The sequence below is a fragment of the Oryctolagus cuniculus genome, chromosome 19, assembly GCF_051225735.1.
Source record: "Oryctolagus cuniculus isolate XC-2025 breed Fujian yellow rabbit chromosome 19, ASM5122573v1, whole genome shotgun sequence".
NCBI lineage: Eukaryota > Metazoa > Chordata > Mammalia > Lagomorpha > Leporidae > Oryctolagus > Oryctolagus cuniculus.
In genome coordinates, this window is record NC_142885.1 from 20434332 (window position 1) to 20444330 (window position 9999).

Here is a 9999-nt window from a genome sequence, read left to right on the forward strand (position 1 = left end):
GACACCATGAGGGATGAGGGCAGTACCCACTCCAGCAAGCCCAACCTGGGCTCCCATGGCTCTGCAGCTCCTTTGCCAACCTGCTGCTGACACAGGTGAGAAAGATCTTTCAATTAACCCTATAATTACCATCACAGGTTGTCCCCACCTTGTAACTGAATACCAAGAAGAAATTTCTCTCTTTGAATCCAGGTGAATTGCTGCCTTCAAAAATATTGCTTTGGACCTGTGCTGTGGCTCACTTGGCTAATCTTTTCCCTGCGGCACTGGCACCCCAGGTTCTAGTCCCAGTTGGGGTGCCGTATTCTGTCCCAGTTGCTCCTCTTCCAGTCCAGCTCTCTGCTGTGGCCCAGGAAGGCAGTGGAGGATGGCCCAAGTGCTTGGGCCCTGCACTCACATGGGAGACCGGGAGGAAGCACCTGGCTCCTGGCTTCAGATTGGCACAGCACACTGGCCATAGTGGCCATCTGGGTGCTGAACCAACGGAAAGGAAGACCTGTCTCTCTGTCTCTCTCTCACTGTCTAGCTATGTCTGTCAAAAAATTGCTTTGTAACTCACTGAATTTACTTTGCAATCTATATTTTAACAGGTTTCCAATGCTATAGCAACACTCAATCAATCAGTGTTCAATGAAAACAGCAGAGTAATCAATGCTAATTATAGAAAAATGGAATTTTAGTTTTGAGTAAGTTCAGATACCGATATAATATCAGAATCTTAAGTCATTTAGGTTAAGTGCTAAATGTAAAATAGTTCCATACCGCTTTGAATTAACTAAGCTCAAAATCTGATGTTACCTTATTTTTAAAAAAGTCTTAATTTGGAGATTTCTAAAGGAATATTTCAAAATGTAAATCAAGGAAATTGGTAGATGAAAAAAAGCTATTAGTCTAGTCTAGTTTTAGTTCTATTTGACATAGAACTAAAATATATTAAAACAACAAGGTTTTTTACAATACATATATTAATAAATATCCAAACTAGTGTCAAAAATCTATGCAAAATCCCACAGCAACTTCTTTTTTTTTTTTTTTTGACAGGCAGAGTGGACAGTGAGAGAGAGAGACAGAGAGGAAGGTCTTCCTTTGCCGTTGGTTCACCCTACCATGGCCGCCGCGGCCGGCGCGCTGCGGCCAGCGCACCGCGCTGATCCGATGGCAGGAGCCAGGAGCCTGGTGCTTTTCCTGGTCTCCCATGGGGTGCAGGGCCCAAGCACCTGGGCCATCCTCCACTGCACTCCCTGGCCACAGCAGAGAGCTGGCCTGGAAGAGGGGCAACCGGGACAGAATCCGGCGCCCCAACCGGGACTAGAACCCGGTGTGCCGGTGCCGCTAGGCGGAGGATTAGCCTAGTGAGCCGCGGCGCCGGCCCCACAGCAACTTCTTTTGATAGCTTTGTTTAATTAATGACTCTGCCAGTAAGCTATTCTGTCTTCCCTAGTTCTGATTGTGTTAAAACTTCCAAATTATGGGATTTGATTCAGTACACCAGCTCTTAAATTTAAGGTTTTATTTATAATTCTTGGCTCAACTAAAAAATACAGATTTTGTATTATGTTAAAGTAATCTATTATGTTCTCTTAATAGCTAAAATAGTTGAGTTCTTACTGGAGTTATGATTTGTTTAAATATATGCTTATTCTAAAACATGTGAGTAATCACTTTATAACCATAATCAGATTTGGTGTATATGATGTCATGATGTAAAAGGATCCTATTTCAACCCGATATTTTAGATTTTGAGCCTTCTTGGTATCCTTTACAGGAATTCAAAAAAAATCAAAATTCCAAAAAAAATTGGGCTTTGAAATTTCCACATGGGCCCATGGAAATGACAAAGACACATGTCTGTCATCTTGTAGAGATACCAACTAATCAGGCTATTTGAATTATATTAGAAGTACTGTCAAGATGTGAAGTGGTGATAAATTTTAAATTTTGATAATATAAAGTACTACTGATACAAATGTCTAAAGGTTAAAAATTCTAATGACCTTGTATTACTAGATGTGATGATTATCTTAATGAGAAAGGCCCAGAGGAATGAAAGGGTTATTTCTCTTACAAGATCCTACAGATGCTTTGAAAAATACTATATGGAGTAAGCGAGTACCTCTTTTTGGTTAATGAGTTTATAGTTTTAAACGTGGCTATTTGAATTCTTGTCATCCACAGTTTTGTATACCAGACTTGCTGCTCATAAAACACAAAACATTATTGTTTCTGTGTTTAAATGTGTCATTTTAGGTTTCGAAGGACCTCTTTTTCCTGACTGTTATTGTGTTCAATATTCTGGGTCAGTCCTATGAGCAGATAAAGCCAATAATGTACTAGGTTCCAATTTCAAGAAGTTTGATTTATTTAGATTACTAAGAAGGGAAAGTAATTCTCATTGGTTTTTGGTAATAAAACACAGCTGAAGTTTTTGGGAAACTATTACCAAAGCTGCTTCATTGTTTTATCTTATATGTTTTGTTATGCATGTGTACATATTGTACATCTGAATAGGAAAATTTATTAAAAGCTCCATCTTAATTGGCTTATAAATTAAAAATTGCTCATAAATTTAAACTGATCAAATTAATCAAAGATATTTTTAATTCATGTGACCTAAATATCTTTGTCAGATGTTTAAAATCTATTGGTAAGATGAAACTAAAAATGCTTCATATGTGTGTGCTTAAGTTTGCTGGTTAAGCAAGCTACACTGTGTTAGATATTTAAGAGAGATTTCCAAAGACATGTATTCTTAAAATTTATAAAATACATTGGACCTTCTAGTAAATATTTTCATAAGTTGTTATTTAATGGTTGAAACTGCTGTTCCCTCATTTCTCTATTCTTTAAGTTGGGAAACATACTCTGTGCTTAGGGATTCTGCAAGATGCACAGACTGATTTTCAGATCTTATGAAAGGAGTGGCTAACATTTTTACATAATAGCATGACCAAAATGAGAGCTTAAATTGTAACTTTACTACTAAATTCTTTCACCATGGGATCTCAAATCCCTTTGGGCTAGATGGTGAAAGTGGTGTGTTAAGCTTTAATGTGATTATGCAAATTAGATTGTTTTGAAATGACCATATTAGATAGGATTTTTTAAAGCCATTATACAGATAGGACTAATTGTTACAGTGATCATATCAACAAAATTAATAAAATTATAGAGGAGTGAATGCTCTGACATGGAAAGCAGTTCTTGCAGCAGACTCATAGAGTGGCAATCACTTTAAGTAGCACTCAGTGACCTCAGAATTAGCCTTAAAGGCGTTCTAGTCTGGAGAAAGGCTCACAAGAGTATTTCAGGTGTGAAAATCCAGGACACTTGAGGGAAATTGTGTCCCTGCATGGAGAACTTCTCTAGGTGAAATCCCAGTGGAAAAAAATGGTCATCAAAGAAGGGTGTACTTTTCTCCAAAGGGAGGAGAGGACTTTCACTTTGTTTATGGCCTTGTCTGAATACTGACAGAGTCTGTGGATTCAGAAGGCTTCCACAACCTAGGCAGCTCATGTCAAGAGCTTCAGGTGATCACAGATATCACACATAAGAGTGTTAGTTGTTAAATTAACAATAGGAGTCACTGTGTATTAACTTCCCATGCAGGACCTTAATACTACACTTAAAAAAAAAGAGGGAGGAGTATGGCACCCATCCGCGAGCATGTTAACTTTGCTCCTTTCACCTTAAAGATAATCTTTAGTACAGCAGAGTTACATTTTGTAATGGTTCTGGCAAAGAAGCCCTCATAGTGCATAGAAAGGACCCAAAGTTTCGCAGGTCCAAAGAAATCCTGGGACTCCTTTATTGTCCTGTTACAAAACAAGGCAATATCATTATGTTCCCTCACAGTGAGCTGAAAAAATAACCCCCCAAAATAAAACCCATGAGCAGATCTACAGTAAAGATGGAGTTCAGGCAAAGCTGCAGAATTATGCCTTCCTGTTGACTGAGCTGTAACAGTGCTCCTGTTTTACAAGCAGGGATGGCGCTGTGGTGCTGTGGGTTAACACCCTGGCCTGAAGTGCCAGCATCCCATATGGGTGCTGGTTCAAGCCCTGGCTGCTCCACTTCTGATCCAGCTCTCTGCTATGGCCTGGGATAGCAGTAGAAGATGGCCCAAGTCCTTGGGCCCCTGCACCCAAGTGGGAGACTAGGAAGAAGTTCCTGGCTCCTGGCTTGGATTGGTGCAACAGCTCCGGCCATTGCGTCCATGTGGGGAGTGAACCAGTGGATGGAAGACCTCGCTCTCTCTCTGTCTCTACCTCTCTCTCTAACTCTGTCTTTCAAAGAAATAAAAAATAAATCTTTAAAAAAAGAAAATGAAATACTCAAAACACATATAGAGTCATGTATTTCCTGACACTTTCTAAAGCATTTGTTTTCAATGCCAAGATAAGAAACTATTTACTATAGAGAAGAAAAATTCCTCATCCAAAATCCAAAATATAGAAATCTGTACAACTTTGCAGCAATCTGTGCAAACTTACACTGGTTCTTAATTTACCCAATAAAACATGACTAACAAAGTTAATGAAATAGATAGTAGTTTTTGGAAAAGACTTTTACATAATTAAGTCCAAGGAGAGTTACAAACCAGACCTCTACTTTCTAAAATTAAATTGTTTACTCAGTCTTAGAAAACTACAAACTAAGAAATGTACAGAAAGCTGGCTGGTGCCTCGTGTCTTCTCAAGAGCCTTTTTTTAAAGCCTGCTGATATGGAAGATTCTGGTCACTTGCTACTTTAAAGGCCAAAAAAACAGCATACAAAAGCTGACCATTTCCCTAGGTCATGCTTACTAGTTTGTCTTTATGTACATTTATAGATATTCAAGTGCTAGATAAAAGTCTTGTCATAAAATTTCCAGTACTACTATTCTAAATATTAAAAATTTCCAGTACTACTATTTTTATCTTTCCTAGTGAACTACCAAAAAATTATGATAATTTTCAAGTATTAATAGTGAAAATTTATCTGGAAGGCTTAAATGCAGAGAACAAGTCATTGAAATATTGATTTTCATTAAAGAGAAGGATTTAAAACTTTAGGTATAATGCCTGGGAGAAACTGAAACATAGGAGTTCACTCCCTAGGAAATAAAGTAATCATTTACTTGGTCTAAAAGGCTACCGAGTCATTGAAAGGGACTGTACAACCCATGGCTTTTGACACTTAAAAATTATTTTATCATTCTATCTTGTGTAAGGTCTTCACAGCTATGACATGGTTTAAGTTCCATAATGTATCTTCAAGAGGAGCTCACACAAAATGAAAGTCAAATTGTCCATCCATTATAAGATGTCTTTCCAGACTATCTTAACCTAATAGTCATCATATTGTAGTTTTTGAAAGGGTTTTTTTCTACTCAAGAGAACCATCCTTTTTTAAGATTTATTTATTTATTTGAAAGATTTACACAGAGAGAGGAGAGGCAGAGAGAGAGAGAGGTCTTCCATCTACTGGTTCACTCCTCAATTGGGCACAACAGCTGAAGCTGGGCCAATCCGAAGCCAGGAGCCAGGAACTTCTTCTGGGTCTCCCATGTGGGTGCAGGGGCCCACAGTCTTAGGCTTTCTTCCACTGCTTTCCCAGGCCCAGAGAGCTGGATCAGAAGTAAAGCAACTGGGACTTGAACCAGCACCCATATGGGATGCCTCACTACAGGCAGCAGCTTTACCCACTACCCCACAGCACCGGCCCCGAGAACCCTCCTTTGAGCTGATTCTTCTGCCTACCATTTGCACTTTGGTGCTGTTTTGACTGGGGTTGCCTGCTGGCTAGACTTCCTACAGTACTCTGATGGGGCTGTACTGTCTGACTCTGTAGAACACTTCATGGGGATCAACCCAGAGTGTAAGTTAGTCTTCAGAGAGTATCCTGAATAGCTCCTGACTGCTCAGTGCAAGCAGAGTATCCAGTTTGCGGCTGATGCCAATAGAAATATGATGGTAACCTGATCCCTTGCACAACTTCTGTGGGAGCCATTGGAGTGTGTAATGCTCTGCCCACCTCTCCTGCAGGTTCTGGAGGACCTTTATCTCTCTCTCTCTTTGCCTCTCCTTCTCTCGGTGTAGCTCTGACTTTCAAATAAATAAATAAATCTTTTAAAAAAAGATCATTCCCATTCACAGTATTTACAAAAATATTTAAATGCCTTGGATTAAATTTAACCAAGGAGCTTAGCAATTCTATCATGAAAAAATTAAAAACATAGAAAAATAGAAGACACAAAATATGGAAATATCTTCCATGTTCATGGATTGGAAGAATCAATATCATCAGAATGTCCATTCTACCAAAAGCGATTTACAGATTCAGTGTGATCCCAATCAAAATACCAAGGACATTCTTCTCTGATCTAGAAAAAACAATGCTAAAGTCATATGGAACACTACAGACCCTGAATAGCTAAATCAATCTTATAAATAAAACCAAAGCTGGAGGCATCATGAAATCAGATTTCAAGACATACTATAGGATGGTTATAATCAAAACAACCTGGTACTGGCAAATATATATATATATATATATATATGTGTGTGTGTGTGTGTGTGTGTGTGTGTGTGTGTAGACCAGTGGAACAAGATAGAAACTCCAGATTAATCTATGCATCTACAACCTACTTATTTTTGACAAAGGAGCTAAAATCAATCCCTGAAACAAGGACAGTCTTCATCAAATGGTGCTAATAAAACTAGATCTCCACATGCATAAGAATGAAACTAGGACCCTACCTTACACCTTACACAAAAATCCTCTCAAAATGGATCAAAGACATAAATCTATGACCCAATACCATCAGATTATTATAGAAAAAATTTGGATAAACTTTGCAAGACATTAACATAGGCAAAGACATTTTGGAAAAGACCCCGGAAGTACAGGCAAACAAAAGCAAAATTGAAAATGGGGTTACTTCAAGCTGAGAAGCTTCACATTGCAAAAGTAACACTCAGCAATGTGAAGAGGCAACTGACAGAATTGGAGAAAATATTTGATAACTATGCAACTGATAAGGGAAAGTGTTAATACCTATGCTCTGTAAAGAGTGTAAGAAATTCAACAACAACAACAAAAAGAATCCAGTTAAGAAATAGGCAAAAGACTTGAGCAAGCATTTTTCAAGAGAGAAAATTCAAATGGCCAACAGACACTTGAAAAAATGTTCAGGATTATTAGCCATTAGGGAAATGCAAATCAAAACCACAAAGAGGTTTCACATCACACCAGTTAGAATGGCTGTCATACAGAAATCAACAAATGACAAATGCTGGTGAGGATATGGAGAAAAAGGTACCTTGGTCCACTGTTGGTGAGAATGTAAATTGGTAAATCCATTATGGAAGACAGTATGGAGATATCTCAGAAATCTGAATATAGACCTACTATATGACCCAGACATCCCACTTCTGGGAATTTACCCAACAAAAAGAAACCAGAATATGAAAGAGTTATCTGTACCCCCATGTTCATTGCAGCTCAGTTCACAATAGCTAAGATATGGAAACAAATCAAATGTCCAGCCGGGACGCCCACACTGAGCCGTGGCGCGCACGGCGGCTGTCCCGCCTGCCACAATGCGCGGCGAGACTGCGGCCGCGGCTTGACGCGGGCGTCCCTGACTTCGCCGCCCGGCATCCTTAGGACAGGCCGCCCCCGAGGCCACGCGGAGCCCCCTGGCCCGCGCCCCCTTGCGCTCACGCCTCGGTGGCCGGCCGGGCGGACGCAGAGCCGCGCGGGTGACGGCGGACAGAGGCGGCTGCGCGCCCAGCCTAGCCCAGCCCAGCCGAGGAGAGGGCGCGCCGCGCCCCCGCCCCCGCCCCCCGCCCGCTCTTCGGAGGCCGTGGGTGCGGATGCGCGGCTGACGACTCGCAGCGACCAGCACTGGAGCCCGCAGCATGGCAGCCGCCGCCTATGTGGACCACTTCGCCGCCGAGTGCCTCGTGTCCATGTCCAGCCGCGCGGTCGTGCACGGGCCGCGGGAGGCGCCGGAGCCCTGGCCCGAGGGTGCGGCCGCCACCGCCGCCGCGATGCCCCGCGCGGACGAGCGCCGCGACGGCAAGGACAGCGCCTCGCTGTTCGTGGTGGCGCGGATCCTAGCGGACCTCAACCAACAGGCGCGGGCACCCGCCGCGGCGGAGCGCAGAGAGGGGGCCGCGGCCCAAAAGGCGAGGACCCCGTGCCGCCTGCCGCCCGCTTCCCCCGGCGGCGAGGGCGCCGCGGCCGCGCCCCCCAGCCCTGCGTGGAGCGAGCCCGAGCGGGAGCAGGCGCCCGCGGGGAGCGGCGAGCCCGGCCTCAGACAAAGGGGTCGACGGGGCCGGAGCCGCGCTGACCTCGAGTCCCCGCAGAGGAAGCACAAGTGCCACTACGCGGGCTGCGAGAAAGTTTACGGGAAATCCTCGCACCTCAAGGCGCGCCTGAGAACTCACACAGGTGAGCGGCCCTTCGCCTGCACCTGGCAGGACTGCAACAAGAAGTTTGCCCGCTCGGATGAGCTGGCGCGGCACTATCGCACGCACACCGGCGAGAAGTTCAGCTGCCCCATCTGCGAGAAGCGCTTCATGCGCAGCGACCACCTGACGAAGCATGCGCGACGCCACGCCAACTTCCACCCGGGCATGCTGCAGCGGCGCGGCGGGGGCTCGCGGACCGGCTCGCTGAGCGACTACAGCCGCTCAGACGCCAGCAGCCCCACCATCAGCCCGGCCAGCTCGCCGTGAGCACGCCGGCCCCGTCCTGTCCTTTTGTAATGAGAACGAAGCCGCGAACTTAGGAAAAGTCCACGGGAAAACACTTTTCTTCACCTCAGGTGTCAAAGTCAGGTTTTTTTTTTTTTTTTTTTTAAGGAAAAAAAAAAGCCACAACGAAAAATTTCCAAAAATACCATTCACAAATTGCACAACAGACGTACCCATGAAGTTGAGATTCAGTGGTGTTGAACCCCCTTTCTCAGGGATGGACGCGTTCTGTGAGGTCAGTGAGGACACCCCTTCCTGGCGCCTTACTCTGTACATAGATTTGCACTCTGGAGTTTTCTGTTAGGTTCGGGAACACGCTGGGGACAGCGCGGGCTGACCAGTGCAGGCGGAGTCCGCCAGGGCCCCGGGCACATGCCCTCATGGACGTTTGTACTTCTCCCACAGATTCCCAAGCGACCAGGCCCCTGCCCCTGCTCTGCCTCACCCCTCAGGCGTGGTCGGTGAGGGATGCACCGCCTCAGAGGGATGCCTTAAGCCAGGACAGGCCAGAGGAGCACTCCACCAGGAGGAGCCATGGAGGGAGCCTCGCCCACCGGCCCCACCTCCAGGAGCCCTTGCCTGGGGCACCTGGGAGAACCAGAATCAGAGCCTGAGTGGGCACAGCATTGCACCATCTGACCTGGCAGGAGACAGCGGCTGGGCCCCGCCTGCCCAGGACCCCGACCTCTGTGTCCCCGCAGAAGGCGCGTGGGGACCCTGTGTTGTGTGGCAAACAGAGGCTGGGGACCATGGTCGTCTGCACAGGTGTCAGGAAGTGCAGTGGGTCCATCCAGCCCCCGCGGCTGCCCCCCAGGCACTTCTGTGGGCGAGGCCGGCAGGCCAGCTTGTCAGAGGGTCTGTGTGGTGGTGGGCAGTGTGGGGACTCTGTGGAGTCCGTCCTGTACTGACAGATCAGAGCACTGGGACTTGGAAGTTGGCAGGAGTGTGGCCGACATTGTGGGAAGCGCTGCTGGAGAACATGCTGTTGCTTCCCGCCGCCCCGAGAGCGCCGAGGACTGTGGGAAACGCTCTCAGACCCTCTGTGTCCCCAGCGCAGACTCATCAAGTCTCCAGCTTCTCCTGGCCCCCTCCTGCGGGGCCCAGGCCACAGCAGCCTGCAGTGCCCTGTCGCCAGCCTGCTCCTGGGAGGAGACGAGGACCACAGAGCTGTGACTTGCACTGGGTTGAGGTTTGAGGCCGGGGCTGGGACAGTCTGGCCGTGTCCCAGTGAGTTCCTTCGCCGGGCCCTCGAATGAC

General features: G+C 45.6%; 1 pseudogene; it reads left to right on the forward strand.

Annotated features, from left to right (window-relative positions):
* Positions 1-7817: 7817 nt before the first annotated feature.
* LOC138846862 (Krueppel-like factor 13 pseudogene) lies at positions 7818-8841 on the forward strand (annotated as a pseudogene).
* Positions 8842-9999: the final 1158 nt, after the last annotated feature.